The sequence below is a fragment of the Erithacus rubecula genome, assembly GCF_903797595.1.
Source record: "Erithacus rubecula genome assembly, chromosome: 2".
Classification (NCBI taxonomy): domain Eukaryota; kingdom Metazoa; phylum Chordata; class Aves; order Passeriformes; family Muscicapidae; genus Erithacus; species Erithacus rubecula.
In genome coordinates, this window is record NC_136685.1 from 11037828 (window position 1) to 11059572 (window position 21745).

Here is a 21745-nt window from a genome sequence, read left to right on the forward strand (position 1 = left end):
CATTTTGATCTATATGAAAATACATTAGGAGAGATAATAAATAGCAAATCTCTTAACGATTCTCTGAATTTCCTGTTTGTAAGGCAGATAATGGCCTAGAGGTTAGGACTTTTCCAGAGGTATGTGGTTTTCACTTATTTTATTTGCAATTATAACTAACATTAAAAAAAAAAAAGGCTCATGGATTTGATGTGCCCTTGTTTTGAAGGCTATGGGAACATACATTGCTAAGGTTTCTGATTCAAACCTATTGAAAATTGATTAAATAATTTTGGTCCCAATAAACATGGGCAGGACAGAATTGGTTGCCCAATAGTTATAATAAATTGTTATTTGTAGATCAAGTGGGGGAAGCAGCAGGAGCCACCACAGGTGCATTAACCAGGTAATCCTTATAAAGGAAGCCCACAGAGATGAAAGATGATCCAATATGAATTGTTTATGTAAAAAGACTCAGTGATCTTGATCAATGCTGTCCTTTAATGAGGAAGCTATGGTGTCAGTCTTTAAACAGTGAGACTGAAAAAGCTATTAGTTTCTGTATAGTGTATCCACAGTCAGCAGTGCAGTGAGAATATCCAGGAGACTCTGGAATTGCATGGCCATGAATCAAAGCATGCACAGAGCAAGGGGTTCCTCTATTCCTACTTGACTGGTACCAAAGAGGTTGCTCCAGGGTCTGAGGACTCACTCAGGAGCCAGCAGAAAGCTGCTTTTCAGAAGTAGATAGGGGTGTTACTGCCCAAAGAGTCAGGCTTGGAGGTTTTTATTTCCATGAATAAAGCTGTCTCTTTGGATTGACTAGGCTTTCCCAGGATAGAGACACAGACATGATAGTGCAAGAACTGAATTGCATTAAACTCTTAGATAGTAGAGTTGCCACAATATCCACTGGCTCTACTTTTGCCTCTGATGACTGAAAAAAAAACATTTTTGTCTTCTACCTGAAGTTCCTAAAGCTGTAGGAAGCTTAGCTTTGTTTCTTTCTTTCTTTTCTCTTTAATGACATCAGTTTTTTACAATGCCAAAGAGAAAGAGAGAGAGAGAGAGAACTTGTGTACACATACTGTGTCCCTAGAGCTAACAAATTTTATGGATTATATATATTATTATTTTTTATGTATTTTAACTAACCATTCAAGATGCCCTCCCAAGAGTGCTCTTGACCTCATTAATTTATTAAACTTTAAATTAGTTCTTTTACCCACTTCTTCATTTGCTGTCTGCACCTTTTCAGCTTTTGTGCACCTACTGATTCTCCTGCAGGCAACACAAAAAAATATTAAATGTACCTTTCTCTCATACAAAATAGTGTCTGATTTTTTTTGTATGTGCTAAATGTCAGAAAACTGGAAACCTGTTTATCCTTATGGAACAGCTATTTTTGAATGGCTTTGCAGACCCGAGTGTATAAAAAGAGGTTTGTCATATGTTGGGAATGAGGTTTGGTACCAAACCAGCTTCTTTGGAAAGGGACAGACAAGGTAGCATTCAAAAATCAATTCAACCCTCTGTCTCCTGGGTTGTTCTTAAATCTTATTAATTCCTACAACATTTTGAGCCAAATGAACCTGTTCAAAACATCAGGCTGCTTGCTGGGTTGCTTGGAAACGTTTCCAAGTCTGCCCTGGTACCTGCCTAACCTCAATCAGCACCTCCCTCTCCTGGGAGCTGTGAGTTAACCTTAAGAATCAGACTTATCTCCTGCAGTGCTTACTCAGAATAGGCCTTTTCCCAGGAAGAAAAACTTCTTACAACCTTCTGAAAAAAGATAAAAATAGAGAATAATGCACTGGGAATGAAACTCAAGGAATACATAAGTGGAATTCAGTTGGCCTTTAAAATGCACATTTCTTTGAAGGGAAGTTTCCAGCCTCTCCTAAATATATGACAAATGATCAAATCTACTGGGACATAAAACTTTTCTAATTTACAGATTAGCTCAGTTCAGCTGTCCTTGTACAATGATGACCTAATGTTGTCCCTGGTGTCCTGATGCTTCTCAACAATAACTCAGCTGTCCAACAACTTATTACATCTGTTAGCAGCTTGTGGAAGCTTCTGTCTCAAATCATGTGGATGGAGTGTGGCAGATGGAATGAGGAAGAAGATTAAAGAAAGGTGGGCAGTAGAGGCAGTGGACATCCAGCAACTGGTCAGATGTAGAAAGCAATTAGCTAACCTGATCTGCTAGAGGCAGTTTCCTAAATTTAGGTGTCCAGTGCCATTTTCATGCTCTTCTCTAACTGAAAGTTTTTCACAAAGCTGTGAGGTGTTCCTAGGACCACAGGAAGCCAGTATCTTTCCTGTTTCATAAGGCACTAAACATCTGAATTGAACCAGCTGCTCTCTACAGTGCAGTGAGTCCTCCACTAGCTTCAGTCAACTGCATTGACCTAATTGCCTTAGTAACATAATTTTTAAAAATTTACACACTTAAACCACATGTAGAACCTTAAAACATATCTTAATATGTACCTAGAACCCTCTATAGACATTTAATCAAGGCTTCTGAAAAGAGACACGTGAACATAAGTTTAATGGAAACAATATTTCCATTTCTAAAAATTTATTAGTTTACCTTTTATACCTGTTTGTTATAGTACACAAGTCCATTTTTCACACTTCAATTCTGGGAAGTCTTAGTTCACTTCTTGTTTCTAATATCTAATTATTGTACAGGGATTTTTTCTTATATTTAATTTCTTGTTAGCCTAACTTCACCCACATGAGGATCAAGGCTGCATTAGCTAGAATTGTATTATTTAAAAATTTCTTTGTTAAAAAATAACAAAATATCATCCTTAGGTCTGTTAAAAGATCAGAATTTTAAACGGTCTGGAGTATAAAGGGAAAATTTTAAGACTAGGCTGAAACTTGTACAGTATATTTCTTACAAAATGAAAAATAAAATGGGTTATTTCTGACAGCTCAAGGATGTCATGCCCTGGAGCATCTACTAAGAAGGCTTATATAAAAAGATGACCTTTGGACACTTCAGACCAAAAAGCTACTCATAGCTTAACACTGTATCACAGTTTCTGCTAAACCTTGAAAAAGACTGAGGAGTTTGTGCACTGCAAAAGATGACAGAAGGTGCAGAAATCAATGGATTTCTTAATCTGCTTATGGTGAGGATCATTTCCACTAAAACATCAAGATGACAATTCTTGTCTTTCAAAATTTCAGATAGGCAATCTCATCAAATCAATGAGCAGAGGTTTAGCACTCAAAACATTCCCAGCTCAGATATTGGAGGTGAATTTTTGCCAGTATGAGAATACAAAATAAAACTTTTTCATTGTATGAAGTCTTGCTTTTAATAACAACCAAACACAGACAATAAAATAGCTTCCCAGAAGGTCTATCAGAAATAAGTATCTGTTACAATTATAATTTACATTTTGCTTGTACCTATTTCTAATTTTCTGATTTTTCTTCTTTTAAATTGGCTGCAACAGTTCACTGTGGTGCTGGTCATGTTTGAATTACATTGTGAAAGGCAACTGATGTAGAATACCAAAATACTTTTTTCTGTGCTCAATTACTCAATGTGAAAAACTTAGTAATAACTTTAAATAAAGACAAGTTAACATAACAGAACACAAGTATTGTGGTTTTGTTGTTTTGTTTTTAAGTAGGCTTGAAACAGATAAGAAAACTATGAGCACAATACAAGTGTGTTTCATGGGGCAATTGTTGCATAGTGGTATCTCTTTCTCAGCCTGCTTGCTGTGCCTGCAAATCATTATCCTATACATGAAGAATCTTGATGTGGAAGATGTAGAAACATTTCTTTTTCTGTTTGCCACTGTCTTCTGTAAAAGAACAGGGATACTGAACAGAAACAATACTTGATTAGTGACAGATATGCAGAGAAGGAGACAAGAGGAGAGACAAATATAGACTAATGTGAATTAATTTATATTTCCCCTTAAATATTTCCATTTAATCCTTTTAATAGTCTCCTTCTTCAATCACTAAGAAACAGTTTCTTTTATTTCACTTTTGTTAATTACAGAGCAGCCTGTTAGGCAGTGTTATTAAAACATGTCTTGGTAAGACAAACCTTACCAGTGAGTTCTTAGATTCCTGGAGGAGATCCAGGCTTGAGAAACTTCCTTTCTGTTATTATCAGTGCCAAAAAAAGAAAGGTGGATCAGGAAGAATTTGAGAAATACAGTACTTGGTATAAAGGGTTTTTTTGTTGTTTTTTTTTTTTTTTCTAAAGATAAGCACAAGATTTCCATTTGAGTCTCCTCAAATTTACACAGAGTAACCAGATACCAAAGTTGGCAGAGAGGCATTTTCCACTGCAAAAAGGAAAGGGCAAAAGAAAGATAAATGCAGCAGAAAGTTTTCAAGAATATTTTCCATGGTAAAAATAGTTCTTTTTGATAAGATACTTATAGCCTGTTTTAATTTATAAGCATGAAAAATACCTCAAGGAACTAAATTCATTAACACTGATTATTTCCTTACCAAGAATGTGACTGTGTTAAATTTCTGGAAATCCTTTTTTTTTTTTTGTTATTTCAGATCATATTTTACATTCATTGATTCCAGATTGATTTTTTTTTTGTCTTCTTCCTGACAGTAATGAAAAATTTTAAGAATGTCAAAACCAACTGTATTCTGATCAACAAAGGGAATCAGGAGGGACTGGCTTGTTTCAAATAAGAAAATATGTAAAAAGACACAGGTGTATTTTATGTGCTGAGAAGAATAATTCTAAACAAAATATTGATTAGCAGGGAAGAATTCAAGGCAATTTCTGAATGAATGGTCCCCAGGATATCTCCCTTTTCCACTCTGAAAATATATGGACAGTTTTGAGCAGAAGTAAAGGTGACCAATGCTGAACTGGGAGTGATAATTATCTTATTTCTACCTGTTTTTTTTTGTCATGAGACCTTGCACTATGGTGGAATGACAAGAATTTGTCTTGCTAGATCAATGACTGGAACACTGAAAGGTGATATGCAAGCATAAGCTCTGAGTCTCAAGTTTCCTTTTCCTTTCTAACTTGGATCAAATTACTGCAAAGACCAAATGGTTTTTATCAGTGGATTGGAACTTGGGGTTTACTCCTGGATCTGTCAATGATTAGCTGAAAGTTTCTGAGAGGTTGAATATTAGAGCACCCATTCTGTAATCTGGGGATTTTCAAAATGTACAGGGAGTGTTGATCACATCTTTCACAAAACACTGCTACAGTTAGCACATGAAATCACATTATTTTGGAAATTTTTATACCAGTAAATGTTAGGAATTGGAATCTGATAATATAATAACACTATCTAAAGCACAAATAAATCCTGACACAAGTTATATTTAAATTTAGGTTAAAAGTACTGGATATGGAACAGCAAAACCAAAGGGCCTCTCTGAACCTATTAGATAATAAGCACCTTAAAAGAATATGTTAACCTTTCAAATCACAGAAAAGTTGTTTTCCTTTAATCTTCATTTTATTAATTACCTTTATTTTTTCTATTTTATTTTCTTCTCCTCTTCTTTTCCTGATTTAATATTCACTTTTAATAAGAACATAGAACCAAGAGTTTGGTGTTGGCTTGCAAATCTACAATATGAGGTAGGTTCAAAAATCAGGCACCTCACTCCTCCTTAAAATGATCACACTATGCAAGTAAGTCTAGTGGAGGATCACAGGGCAGGATTTACAAAGACTGACTCCCCTTTTACCCAATGTATGATAATCCTGCTCCACATGAGATTTGGCAGCTGGCTGGAAAGAACATTCCAATCTTAGTGTTTCCCAGGCTTGTTTTGGGTTTACTTTACAAGTGATCTGAAAAGATGTGCTGGAAACTCCTTTCTGATAATTGTTGCTTTCCAAAAGGAATATGCTTTGTTATTGTCAGATCTGATTAAGATCCTCACAAACTAGACAAGTCAGAATTAGAAAAAACAAGTTAACACACTGAGGGTTTAAGTTCTCGACTATAAGGTAGTAAAGTGATATAAGAAAGGGATATGAAAAAAGAGATTGCATATTTCAATGTCTGAACCAAAACTCCCACCTGTCATTTAGTTTCTGAGTAACTTCCCAACTTAATTTTAGCCAACTTAAGAGCCAACTTAATTTTAGCTGCCATTACTCTATCATTGTTCAGGGTTCTTAGAGTGCCACTGTGCATTAATTAATGCTTAAGCAGTTCCTGTTCATTCTAATTTTTCTTTTTTCCCTAAATTAATGAAATTTGAAGCTTTAGTAATTATTACTTACAATCCTGTAAAAACCACAAAAAAATCTAATGAAATGTGGGGTCTACTGGAGCAGAAATATATACACAGCATCTGTGATTAGTTTTCTTAGGTCTTTTTCCTAGCAGGGAAAGATGATGCCCTTGAAATATTTCTGACAGCTTTATTTCCATACAATTTGTCTTAATCTATAAAATAGTTTGAGGCTTCTTGTAATATTGCAAAATATATGCTATAAACAGTTTTCATGCTCTCATGATTTAAGATTTTCATTTTTAGAGAGATCTCATGAAGTATAATGATACAAATGAGATCTTGACTGCCAGCTCAAGTGCCTCACTTTTCTTCATTTGTGATTTGGAGAGTTTAAGGCTGTGACACATTCCCTCTGCTGACATGCAGCAGTCCTGCTGCACACTGCTCAATAAACTTTGATGTATTTTCAAGTCCACTTACCTGTAATCTGTTGACACTGCACCCTTCTGCCTTCCAAGATATCAATGACATATTCTTCACTTGCTAAACTCTAGTTTAGCAGATTTGAATTAGTAGTTTTATTTTTTCTATAAACATTTCAGTAGATAATTTAGCAAAACAAGCAAAACTTCTATTGCCTGATTCTTACAATAGCATAATGTCCCCATTATGTGACAAAACATATAGTTTCCTAAAGGTTAACATTTTTACTAAAATATAAAACTCTCATCCTATTTCTCTCTCTCCTTCCTTCCTGAGGGAAAAAAAAAATTAAAAAAATTAAAAAAATAAAATAATAATAATAATAATAATAATAATAATAATAATAATAATAATAATAATAATAATAATAATAATAATAATATTAAAAAGCCCCAAGGCAATAGTTTGCCAATCCTGTTAATAAAATGCAGGTTCTAGACACTGGCCAGTTAATTGTGGCATCACCTATAGGAAAGCATGTTGTGTTCCTTGATCCTTCTTCTGGAGTTATAATTTTAAATAAACTGTTTTACCTGCTCCTCTTGACCATTTGGATGCTTCAACATTCAGACTCATCTCTCTCAATGTTCCTATAAGGAAATTTCCATAGGTCCTTGCAGATGTTGCTTAAAGTGGGTATATTGAACATAGACAGGAGAATTTATTGATTTGGTTGGTCTCTGGAAGAGATTTCCTATCTCAATTAATACAAAATAGAGCAAGATGAATCAGAAAAAGTCCTGTGTTTTCCCTAGACTGTCTCTGTCCTTTAGCATTATGACCCCAATGCATCTGGCAGTATCTCTTGCTCAAATCCAAGGAGTGAGATATGCAACACACAAGAGAATACCTATATTTGCATGACCTCATGGGGTTTTCCAGGTGTTTTATCTTCAGTTCTCTTCTCCTAGATTTAGGGCCCACACCTAAGCATAATGTTTTTGAGTTAAATCTCAGTTTAATTTGGCACATGTGTCCATTCACTCCCTATGGGATGTTTAGAAGAGGAAAGCTGCATTGCAGAGTTCACAGCATTGCAGAAAGCTTTATGTGCACAGCCTTAATAGTTTCAGTGCCCAAGATGTGTGGTTATTTTTTTAATGAAACACCATGTTCTGTGTACATCAATCAAAAGTCAGTAATTAGGAAAGCACAGGTTTCTCCTCTTGCCTGTTATCACAGTTGCCTCTAATTAAACCCACACTGTTTGTACCTACTGAGCATTCTCCTGGATCATTTGATCACCTAAACTCTTGTGCCTTTTCATTAGTTTTGTAGTCACCTGCTTTCCTGATCTGCTGCTCCTCTTAACCTTTCCCAGGCTAAAAGATGCAAAGACAGCTAATTTATACCCCAATTAAATCTACCTTCCTTCAATTCCTGTGGAGTACTGATCTCTCATTAATCTCTCTTTCATCTAGGCCTTTGTACCTCCCTAGGATGTTTGACCCAGAAAGGGGATTTTGGGGCAGAGATACTCTGACCTGTGAGATTCTGCAGTGAGAGGGTGCAAATATTGTTCCTCTGGAGCTGTAGTGCTAGAACATTATGGTGTGCACAGGTACTTGCAGAAAAGGCTGAGACACTAAAATAATCATGGGGACAATGTTCTCTTAAGGAAAAGAATAGTTGTGAAGAAAGTTCATCAGGCACCATAGTAGGAAATATTCCTTATGGTGATTTTTTTCATCAGTGCCCTTATGTTGTTTTAAAAAGCCTTAAAATCTCCATGACTCTAACAAATTATGAAGTTGTGCATCATCTCATATAGAAATCATTCCGTAGCATATATGTAGCACTTCATTTCTGTCTGGAGAGCACAAAAACATGGAATAGTATCTGCCATAAAATTAAGATTTATGGTCCAGCTTGGGTCAGTGTACTGTTGTGAAAATTATCATCTTTGACCTAAAGAGAATGATATTGTGTTCCAAGGCTAAAGAGTTTAGATTAAGCACTGAAAGAATATTTGGAAAGCAGCATCTCTTCTAAAACCAGGTATGCTCCAGAAAGCAGTAAACTTTCTGGATATGCCAAAATATCTGCTGATGCCTGATATCTTTGCAATGTAATCTGGCATCAAATTATTTCCAAAAAATGATGCAACTATTTTACAACAGTCATCCCAGAACTCTGAATGCTCAAGTTTTGACAAAAACACCAAAAGAGCTGGAGAAACTAGAAGTACCTCAGAGGAAAGGGACATTCCAAAGAATTCAATTTCCACTCACACTCAACTTTAAAAAGCAATTGTTGAGTTTAATAAATTAATTTAAAACATATAGTGATAGTGAAACAGTTGAATATACTGATGACTCTGAACTATTTTTTTATTTAAAATCCATATTCTATCCTTTAAATATTGGCCCTAATGGCAAAAAGTAATTCTACCTGATAGGAAACATGGGATAGTGTAGTCGGTGCTACTGTTTAAAAAAGTTCAATTATTTCAAAATTTAATAACTCATTTCAAAGGCAAGACACCTGAGCTAAGAAATTAATTTGTAGTTACATAGAGGAGTTTAAACCAATATTATCAGAGACATTTTATAAATTAATCAGTCCTTGACTTAAAACTCATTATACAGTGGGTTTGGAGCGTTGCAATAGATACATATAATATTGTTTACATTAGTATTCAGAATATGATTAGTGACTCTGGCTGCTGAACACTGAGGAACAATAAAGATGGCAAATTAATCAATACAGAGGAAAGGTTGAGATAAATGTGAAACATTTTTTCATCAGTCACTCATTTCAAATTTAATTTGATGCCCCACACAGTGTTTCAAATTGTTTTTTACTCAAAGTCAAGGAAGTAGCACCTCACTTTCAGATGGCATCTTCCATTTGCAAGAAATCAAACTACTTTTAGAGTTCTCATTTTCTCATTAATTTTCAGAAAGTAGCATCTGGCTTTCATGATCTGAGTCTGGAGTTTACAAAACCATATTTCTAGAAGCAGTAGAATCAAATTCTTTGCTAAAGCCCTTATTCTTAAAGATTGCAAACATGATGCTATCCACTGTCAGTAAAAAGCTGGCTGAATATTTCTGGTTAGGTGACACTAATTTTTGCAAAGAATGAAACAGTCTAGTCCAGTCTGTTATTATGCAAGATACTGGGCTAAAAAAAAATTATTCACTCATGCAAGGTACTGCACATAAAAATAAATCTTAACATAAGCTAGATATGTTCACAATACCCTGTTATAGTTACAGTCAGGGAAGGGAATTGCAGGGAATAGTTGTTTATCTGTTTCAAGTAGCATCAAGCACTATTTGGGTGATAAATTCATGTTTATGGAATTATTTACATTTCAAGTGTAGGTGGATGTAGACAAGGTTCTATAATAATTTCAATAAACTCATTGGGAAATGTTTAATTGCTATATAAATCTGAAGAAAAACATCACATAATCAGATTAACAATGGATGGTTTGATGACAAGTAGAAAAATGGAATTGGAGAGTTTGATCACTAATGTACACTTTTAACAACTGCTTCCCTTGACATCTAAATTTTTGTTTAGCACTAACAAATGTCCCCCAATAGGTCTGAAGGTTCTATGGCATGATTAAGAAAAATACTGCCCATCAGTTTTACCAGACAGTACAAAATTTCAAAAGCAGATCGGTTTGTCTAAAAAAACCCACCTGTTTTGAATGTAAATCCAACTGTCTTAAAAGTCTTTAAAGTTCTAAACAGATTGGAGTCTATGTTGAGAATATTTTGTTGTGAAAAATTTTGGATTTGTCAGAGACCCTAGAATCTTGAGATCTTCTTGAGATACTCAAACTGTTCCAAAACAAATGCTGCTCTTTCTCTAATATTATCTCACTTCTGTAAAACTAAACTTCATGTTTAAACAATTAAAAATAGATGGGGGTACCTCCTTCTCTTGAGCCATATGAAGTTCAGTCTGAAGTAAAAATATGAACATTTCAACCACTTCCATTCATTAATAGTTAGACATGCCTTTATTAGACAAAAATCATTGTAGTTCAGTGTCTAAGGGGATAAAAAAAAAATATAGAAAATACTAGAAGAATAGTCACCCAGAAAAATACCAAAACAACATGTTCCTTACTGACGTGACTATAACTTAAATATACCAAAGATTTATTTTAATAGTCAACTGTGAAATAGTTTGTGCTAGTATTAGATTTATCTTTCCTCTTTGCATTCAGTTCTATCCATCATTCACAGATGGTTCCATCTCCTTCTGTTTGGTCATGCTACATGCTAAAAATTCTGATTATTTGATCATTTTCTTTCTGTAATATTACATGTGTCTGGCTTAACCCTCCCCAAGTCTTTTGAATTCTATAGTTTTATATTATTATCAAGCTGTTAATTTCCCATTTTCTCAGAAGCTTCCAGATTGAGTTATCTAGATTTCTTTCACTGCTTCCTATTGGAATACCCCTAGATGAGTCAAATAGAGAGTTAAGGTTTTCTTGGGTTGGATGACATACCACAAATATTCCCACAAGACTGAATAAATTACTGAGATTCTTTCTAGGAGCAGCTGATAACCAGAACAGATTAGATTTCTGATGTAGCTTGTCTAAATCTAGTGACCTTGACTACAGTACAAAGAATTTAGCAGTTTGGGTGTTGGTCTGTTGTCAAATTTTCTATGTTGCTTCCATGAATAAATATAAGAGTCTTCATTTTCTTACAAAAATAGATTTTTCAGCTTTAATGACAGAAATATATTGATTTAGTAGCAATTTGGATATTCAATAAATAGCCTAGAATTTCCAGATTAATTTCAGATTCAGAATTTGTAATGACAATCTCACACAGATGGCTTTATTTTCACAGAAGGGTTTCAGCTTCTCACTGAAGCTAGTCTGACAGAGCTCTGACTATTTTAATACTTATATTTCTGCCCTCTCCTGGTTTAATTTCTCACCTCATTAATATAATGAGACCTCTAAGAAAGTAAACAATATTGGTTTAATTAGGCACTCAGAAGGCCTGCTGCCATTCCTCTGCCTCCATGTCTCCCAGTAAAAGCCTTTCTGAAGGTGCTAAACAAGTAGACTGCAGATAAGATCCCAAATATAGGCTGCCCCAACCATTCTCACATTCCCTGCATTCCAACCTAAAGATGAGGTGCTAACTTGACTGGACTTACATAAACTTTATGGATAAATTTGTTGTACAGGGACGTTCCTGAGTGTACGAGCAAGAGTTCTACCTGCTGAAAACACAAGGGATTTATAAAATGTTCAACTCCATAAAAATAGTTGTTCACTGGGCTTAGATTAAATCACGAGATCACTCTACATTGCACAGGTGTTGTGACCTATGCAGCAACTCATATTTTCCAACCTTGTTCCCAGCAGAGGAAAATAACACTTATAACACCAAGACAAGAGGCTGTTCCCCTTCTTAGGCACTTTCAGGAGAAAGTGAAGGAAGCAGAATGAGGATTGCTATTGAAGTGCATACAGGATAAGGAAAGCTTAGAGGAGAGATAATGCAGGTTTTAGGAGAACCTTACTTTTAGCAGAAACCTCCTAGTTTCTCAGCAAAGTGTGAGATTTGTATATGGACATTCCCAAAAAAAAAAACCCAAAAAAACCCCAAACAAGCAAAGCAAAACAAACAAAAAACCACGCCAGAACTGATTTTAAAAGCTCCAGAAACTGATTTCAAAAACTGTTTTAAGAATAAGAACATACCCTATCAAAAATAAAAACCTTGAAGGAAAAAACTCAGCTGTATATCTATCATCTGAAGTCATGGAAAAAATCTGAGAAATAAAGAAGAAATTACCATTCCATTTTGCTTTACTACCTTCCACATACTTCTTGAGATATTTTTTTTTTTTTTTTTAACATCTACAAGTGTTTTTAGACTTTTCACTACCAGAGTTTTGTGGGAGAAAAGGAGTTTTAGAAGAAATAATTTTAAATCTGCTAAATCAATTGAGTTAAAAAGGCAAAATACACTTCTACGAAACTGGAAAATTTAATAATTTGATTCATATTTTTTTAGTCTTATTAACACTGACACAGACTTCTTGCTTTTCTTTGTATTTATTGAAGAGATAATGAGGAGAAAAGAAAAAAACTTTAAAACTTTAAACAGACCACAGTTTAAATACTTGTTTTCATTAAACGAAGCAACTGATAAGATTATTATAGTGCTGAATACATAGAGAATTGTATTATATATTCCCTACATCATATAAATACATTCCTTGTAAGCTGTAATTGTATTTTAATAATTGTGATTTCATATATTATAGAATCTCAGAATGGTTTGAGTTAGAAGCAGTTCTAAAGATCATCCAGTTATCACCCTTCTGCCATGGGCAGACACACCTTCCAGTCTCTCCAGACCAGTGGGTAGATTTCTTTCTAGACTGACACAGTATCTTCACTGTTGTTATCAAACATAAATAAACCTATTTGGGTTTCATTAGATCTTATTAAGCTTCTCTGCATGGTGTTCATTATCAATTGCAAAGCATAATCCTTCAAATTTTTATGTCTTCTTCCTACATCATATTTTTTTCTGTCAGTAATCTATGTGTGTAATGTGTAATATAACCAGAGGCAGAAAATACATCATGAAAGATTGGAAAAAGACTGAATAGTGTGGTGTGTTAGTTGATATGCCTAACCAGCCTTTTATGATCTGTACATCTTTATTCAGGTTTCTCCTGAGCAATGTAGCCACAAACTCTCCCTTGTCTCTTGCTGGCAGGGGCTGACTGTCTCACTGTTGGGGGCCACACATCCTCACTTTTAATGGACCAAAGAGATCTCCAACTGAATTCCCTTAAGTAGCATCCTGAAAAGCAGCACACCTGCTCTGCTGGAGAGCTGCCAGTGAACAGATGCAGAGCTGTGCATTTCAGTGACACTGAGCACAAACACTCTGTTCTCACAAGGCAGACAGGTGTCGGATACAGGTTTAGCCACCTTCATTAGCCAATGTGAACCTGTGTTTTACTGGTATAAATGTCATGACTTTTATTATCACTGATCAAAACAAGCCCTGTTCTTGATTTGTTATGACAGTTGAGGGCTCACCCAATGCCTACTGGCAGTCAGCCCATCTCTGCAATTCTGAGAGACTGGGGTGTGCAAGCACAGTATTAGTCCAGAAATAAGTAACTTAATTACAAGCCTGAATTCTACAGTATTGATATTAAACACCGCTCACACCGAATCAGAAGTTATTTAACTGAAATAAACCATCATTTTACAATCAAAAATAATTACATAAGAGGAAAAGACTCCTGTTTTGAGCTTCTCACTAGGAGAAAGGCAGTGACATGCTGAAGCATGCCAAAAGAAGGGCAATGAAGCTGGGAAAGGGTCTAGATCACATCCTATGCTGAGGGAACTGGTGATGTTAAGCCTGGAGAAGAAGAGGCTCAGAGGTGACTTTATCACCCTCTACAGCTGCCTGAATGTTAGGCATCAGTTTTTTCTCCTCAGGTGTTGAAGTTGTATCAGGGGAGGTTTATTTTAAATAACAGGTGAAAATTCTTCATTGAAAGGGTGGCCAGACATGAAGATAGGCTGCCCAAGGAAGGGCCTAGGGCACTATTGCTTGATGTCTTCAAAAGACATGTGGATGTGTCACCTGGGAACATGGTTTAGTGGGGAACACAGTGCTGGGCTAATGGCTGACATAATGACCTTAGAGGTCTTTGTGTTTCAAAGCACTGGATGTGGCACTCAGTGCCATGGTTTAGTTGCTAATGTGGTGTTAGATCATGGGTTGGACTTGATGGCCTCAAAGGTCCTTTCCAATCTGGTTAATTCTGTGATCCTGTAATTATTCCATGGTTCTAAGACCTCTGTTCTGACACTCAGTTTTCATCACATTCCTCATATAACCCAGATGTGCTCAGTAGGTACTGTGCTTTGCATAAGGTGTAGATCCAGGAGAGCCAAAGGGGACTCACATTATTTTCCCTTCCAGGCTTCCAGACTCTTCATCCTGAGATTTCAGGTACTGGGAAAGAACAAAAGATGAGGTCTGGTCTATGCAGGCATTGATGTGACTGCCTGTATGCATGATGTGACATAAACACATCAGAGCATGATCTGCCCCTGTTTGCAGAGACTTTGCAGCAGATGAGACTGCTGCACTCCAGGCACAGCACTGAATTTGTGATGGGTTGCATTGGCTGATATGAAAGACAGTGCCAGGGATAGCTTTGCTCAATAAATGTACCTTCCATGGTGTGACTCAGTGAATTCTGGAAGTGTCTGTATGTGCCTCATGGACAAAGCCTCCTCCATGCTTTCCCTTGTCCTTGTGCACCAGCAGCTAATCTTGCCATGCCTGGAGATCTGAAGGAGTATGTGGGCATTCAAGAGGTTGTGCATGGAGCAGACAGGTGGGACATAGCACCAGCTGCTAGAGGGAATGACTACTGGGAGGTGAAAATTTGGAAAGGCAATAAATGTGGTGTGGAGCTGTATGGAACTGGGAGTAGAGGTGATTTTGAATGTAAAAGGAATGCTCCAGTATGGATAGCCCTCTCCCACAGAGCAGGACAGAGGTGGCCATTGATATCATGTTCAAAGCAACTTGAACGGCACCACTGGAACTAAAGAAAGACTAATTTAATGCACTTTTTTTCAGTGGTAAAAACCACAAACCACTAATTTCTCAGACAGAAAGACTATAATAGTGGAAAATGGCAGCCTGACTTCATAATACAACACTATGATATCCTGATTATTCTTGAAAAAAAAAAAAAAAAAAGAAAGAAATCTGGATTCATCTGTTAAAAACAAAAACAAATAAACAAACAAACCCCCACAAAACAAACAAACAAACAAACAAAACAAAACACAAAAAACCCAAGTGTATATAATGTCCTCATTTACAATTCCCTTCACTCCTTAGAGATTCTCAAAGAACTTTGAGTGCTCAGAATTTTCCATCTTACTGATGGAACAATGTTCATTGGAAACATTGAGAGCTAACTATAGATTACTTTTGAACACACAATTTTAAAGTTTCTGACCTCTGTGATAAGTGAGTATCAAGGCTTTTAAATTTTTAAATCAAATATGAAAAGGAATATCCAACTCAAAGTCATGACACTTCATTCAAAGTGTAAGGTTGAAAACTCTCTTAACAAAATATGATTCAAAACTAATTAGAGTAAGTAGAAAAATGAAGAGAGAGACAAAGAGCTTCTCAATAGATGGAAGAATGTTTGAGAAGAATAATGTAACAGCCAGAATGAATTAATGAATAGGACAGGAACATACTTACCTAGGAATAGCTGCTAGAACCACAGAATTATGCAGTACTCAGTCATTAACATCACATTGCACCCGGCAGTTTAACAGGCAGATTTTAGTTCTTTGTGAAAAGAAATTAAGGGTTCAATTATGGATCTGAGCATACTGAGAAGGGAGAAAAATAAATACTCTCTCATGGTGTGCTGGGAAGCCATATGCCTGTGGAAATCACAAAATACAGGCCTGCCATTACACCTGCAACACATAAACCACACTGATGGACCAGCCCATTCATGCAGGAGTATTTTCTCACTATACCTCATTCTGACTGCAAGGAAAAAACCTTAGATGTAAGGGAAGGTGGGTTTTCCCTCCTTCTGATGACTTCAGGCAAAATACTGCTCTATGTAATAGGACTTCCAAACAAAGTTTCAGTGTAAATCATGTAAGATCAGGAGCTGAGAATTCAGGTGAGCATCTCTGGAGCCCTACAGAAGCCAGATCTATATCTGGTTTTAGTCCAGTGGTTTGCCTGTTTGTTTTTTTTTTGTGTTTTTTTTTTGGTTTGCCTGAAAGGACTGTTTTCAAAATAGATAGCTTTGGTGATTTTATGGGACCATATGATTCTATAACCTTCAGATGAATCTTCGTCTGGTTACACTGAAAATATGTCCCTGATTCCAGTGAGAAAACCTCATTGTGTGCTCTGTACCTGAGATTTGCACTGATACATTGAGCTATGATTTTTTTTTTCTTTTTTGCTCTTTTCTGTGAGTTGCAAGCAATTCCTGATGCACCTTTAACTTCTTTCCTTCTTCTTGTATAGAATGTACTGATCTGATCCAATGATTATTCACACTGCTCTTGTTCTTGGTATGGGCAAAACATTCCCTCTTATGGCTCCTATCCCTTCTCAGTAAATATGTAAGAATTCATTTTTACCTCTGTTCTCTTTAATAAGTAAAATGATTCTAAGATATCAAATCTTTCTATTTATGTGGTACTATCTGGTTTGTACTTATTCTTTCCTTTTAAGCAAGTTGGGAACACTTTAGTGGTGATGACACAGGACTTCAAAATACATTTTCCATTTTATGCTTTGGAAAGAGTTGACCCTGTTGCTATTTCTTTATGCCTGATCCATATTAGTCACCTGTGCTGAAACTCATCAGCCAGAAAAACAATCCCTAAATATTCCAAGGTCTAGGTTTCTGAAATGTTAATAACCAAAGAAACCAGCTGCAACATTTTTTCATGTGGAGCACAGCCTCCCCATTTCCAGAATGGGAAATGTCCATGACATAGCAGTATTGTGAGAAAGCCTGACAAATTGACTGATATTTATACCTAATTATTTCATTTCCTGATACATAAATGATACTGCAATCCCCAGGGTAGTCTAAAACTGTGAGTTTCGTATTTATTCCAGAATTATAAGTGTACTATCATTTATCTTCCTAAGTTACATTAGAAATAAAATTTCCTGATGTAAAAATCCTTTCCATTATCAAGTTCTCTAGAGTCTTGGTTCTATCATCACACTGATTTTCAGTTGTACCACACAGTATAACTTCTTAATGAGTGCCTTTTCCTGGTAGAAAACATGATATGCAATCTTTATCCTGGCAAACATTCAAACTTTCCCTTGAGTTTATCTTCCCCTCCCTATAGGTGTCAAATCAGAATCCCCTAAATCACGGTTCAGTTGTCATATAATGCTGGATATCCCTGCCTGAAACAATAGCCAAAGTCTGTGAAATTCCAGTATTTGCTTTTTGACATACAGAGGACTGCTCAGCTCTTGACAATATTGAGAATGAGGATGTGCAAAGCATTCACCTGTACAGGTCTGGCTGCAGTCCTGGAGCACAGCTGCCAATCAGCCCTGTACTAAGGACACCTGTATCCACAACTCTGTATCCAGAAACTCCATGGTTTCCAGCATTTCTCTAGGATAAAAGGACCCACATTTTACTCCTGCATTTAAGGAAAACAGAAAGCTCCATCTCCAAATTCTCACATGGATATTACTCAATATAGGAACAAATGTTTCAAACATTGGCACACCCTAGAGTCATCAAGAATAGAATAGATCATTGAGCCCAACCATTAATCCAACAGAGCTGGATCCACTAAACCATGTCCTAAAAACCACATCTATGTGTTTTTTGAACACTTCCAGGGACAATGATTCCACCACTTCCCTGGTGAGCCTGTTCCAGTGCTTCTTCAGCCTTTAAGTGAAGAAAATTCTCCTAGTGTCTAATCAACCTTTCCAGGCACATAGGCTGACTTGCTTTTAACACTTCTCCCCTTTAAGAAAAAGACTTGTATATTCTTGAGCCAGATGAAGATTGAGGGGAGTCTGTAGTGTAGCAGGTATCACACTTAATCTGTAATTTCCATATCCCTTTCTGTTGTTGACAAACATTTATGTGTGGAGCTCCTGAATGATGGGTGTGTTTTATGCTATGTGTAAATAGAAAAGTGCTCTTCTTTTTTGAGGAAAAGTTGTTTGGAAATATTTATTCATAGAAAGATTCAGGATGATTATTACAGACTCTAAATAAAGTGGTTTATTACAGACTGTAAATAAAGTGGGATTTTTTTTTTAGGCTTTGTTTTTGTTTTTGTTTTTCTGAGAAAGACACTGAAGTCACAGCAGTGACCATATTTTATCTGAAGATTTGCTTCAGCAGTTTCTGTCACTGAGCTTACCTGTGTGGTCCTCTAGTGGTTCTGGTGATTTACTGTCCAAGTACACTGCTTACAAAATTAAAACCAACGTGATTTTAGAAGTATTCCAGTCTTTCCATAAGAAAAGGTGTGTCTGTACAAGATCTAAGAGAGGTGCAAGTTCAGAGTACCCTGTAGCAGCTTAACTATTCCATATGGTGCTGTATTCAGGCAAAAGAACCATTTTTGACAATGCCCTTAGATTTGGAGCTTGAACAGCTTTGTATTGCAAGGGAAAACCTACCCTTAATTTGCACTGGGGAAAAAACTATCCAAAAACCTGCACAGCAATTTTGAGATGTTTAGGTAATTTTGCTGCTCTATGGATCATGGTTCAAGCAGAGTGACAGTTGAAACTGTTAGAAATATAATTCACATGGGTTAGGAACTGGAGAAAATGGAATATTTTTTCTCAAAGAATCCAAGACACAGCCCTAGACATCAGACTACACTGCAAAGATCACAATTTGTAAGTCCTTACTGAGGAAAAAAATCTCTCAAATAATCTGATTATTAAGTATTCAATAGCTGTATAATTTAAAAGCTTCACTGGAGTTGGCAAATTCTAAAAGATATCTAAGTTTTGAAAAAATATTTTGGTTACTCAGAAATTCAGTACTAGCTGGGAATGATTCAGATAATGGTGCTGATTTGGGGAGATTTGCTAGATATTTTTAATGGATCATTATACATTTGATACAAAAATTTATGTAGAAGTCAATTAAATGAAGCAAGCGAATTCATAGTCTGTAGGCTAGTTTTAAATTCAAGTATTAGAAAATATCTAAAAGGATTAGACACAATTACTTCAATTGACTGCATGACACTGACAATTAACAATTCCTATTAATATAATTAACTTGTTGAGAGGATGACTTATTTCTCAATGTCAAAAAAATACTTTATGTTGGACTCCTGTCCCCAAGCTTTTATTGTAGAAGATTTTGCACTTTAAGATAAATTGATTTTCTGTTTTACTTTTCTAGGAAATGGAGAGAGACTCTGTCTCATGGGATGATTTTATTTGTTCCTGTAGGTGAATCATCCCCTATACGATGCAAATTTTTCTTATTTAACTGTAAAAGAAAGATTTTTGTTTTCAGTGGTTAAAATAGCTGCATACAAAACAACATTTTGGGCTTTGTTAAGGAAGATGAGGTGCTTATCATAGACTTCTGCTATGTTGTGTGTTGCATCATTCCCCTTTTAGTGTTCAAGCCATTCAGTCAGTAAAGGTTCAAGTAGTAAACATGGTGCTCAAAAAGCAATACTTTGCTAGATACAACAGATACAATTTTGTCTGTCTGCACATCTTTCTGTGAACATCAAATGATTTACCCTAAGTCACATTTGCCACTTCCTTAAAGGTAACTGAATCCCTGCCATGAAAGCATAAGGCAATTATTCATAGTAGCAGCATCCTTGAGTTACTGAAGCATAAAAATTATTACAAACACACATGACCTAGTAGTTCCAATCCTAGTCCACATGCCTTGAACGGGAAAATCAGTAACAGCATGAATAAATCTTTCACTGACATGATCAGTAGGCATATGACTGAGATAATAAAAGACCTTTGAAGACCTGTTTTGATTAGAGAACTTTATTCTGTGCTTTATTTGAGCCAAAATTAAGTGGATCTGCACACACTATTTTCAGCTGTCAGATGGACTAATTCATTTATTTGGCAAGTGATCTCATTCCTGGTTAAAAATGTTGTGCCCATGACAGCATTAAAGGAGTGTAATGCAGTACATCAGGCAGCAAGGAGCACAGAAGAGACAGAGGAGGGAGGCAATTTTTAAGCTGGTTTTATTTCTGGTCCCCTCAACTCCTTCAAACAGGCATAACTCAACAGGGATGCACATACAGGGAGAAATTTCCAATATTAGCTGAGTTGAGACCTCATTTTTGAGGTTGACATTAAAAAATATAAAAAAAAAATCAAGATATGAATCATTTGCAAGCATTTAAAAAAGACTGATTATAGCTATCCTGTAGTATCTGCTCCAGTCTACCAAATCAGTCTCACATTAAAAACCCCAAGATCAGATGACCATATCCCAAGGTTGACTCTGCTATTTATTTCTATCCATGACCTAGTGTCAAACCCAGATCACTGAAAAACGAAATCTTTCCTATCTAACCAGATCCCTTATCTCTTATCTTAGCTCTCTTCTAAGTGTGAATGAAGCTCAGATCCTTTCTATTGGCCACCAAGGAATGTGCTCCAGCCCTGGCCCAGTGCATGGTAACTCAATTCCTCAGTGAAAAGAGACAAGTCATTTTTGAGCTGCTGAGAAATGAGTATTTCAACACTGAAAGTTACCAGGGGAACCAATGTACTGAAAGCCTTTAGTTGATAGTACATTTAGTTGTCTAACTATTTATAGAACAATAATAAAAATAATAGCACACTCTTCTGATCACTCACTTCTGGAGAAAAACCCTTCATGTTTCTGCTCTGATTCTTGCTGTTGTAAGATCAGCACCATCTTGGTCTCTTCCCTCCTGATATTTTTGCCACTTCCAATTATTCACACACAAAAAGTAAATTTTGATTGCTATTTATTTTTCTCCTCATAATCTGGTTACACAGGAACATCCAATTTCTCTGTTGATGGGCCATTCAGCACATGGGAGCCCCTGATTTCAGTCCCAGAGGCAATTTTATCAACTAAATATTGCCTACGATTTTCAGTAAAGTGAGTTTTTCCAAATATTCCTCTTTACTGGTGTTTTGTTAATAAAATAGCCATTTTTTTTCTCCAGTGTCCAACTCACTTTCCCTGCTTTCAACTTGCTTTTAGTTGATCTAGCCTAAATAAACACTTTCAAAATATGTAAAAATCAGACCAATTCTTCCCAATTGCTTCCAGCATTATATTCCTTCCTTCTCTAGGGAAAAGATACAAAGATAAAAAGCTGTGCTACTTTTCACAGCATGTTTTTACTTAATCTGTTTTCTAAAGTCTCATTCTTAGCGAGGGAAATATCTATCCTAGGATGTTATTCATTATACATCCCTTTATATAGACTGTTTTCCACCTTACTTTATTGTTTCTTGAGTTTTCACATCTCCAAAGA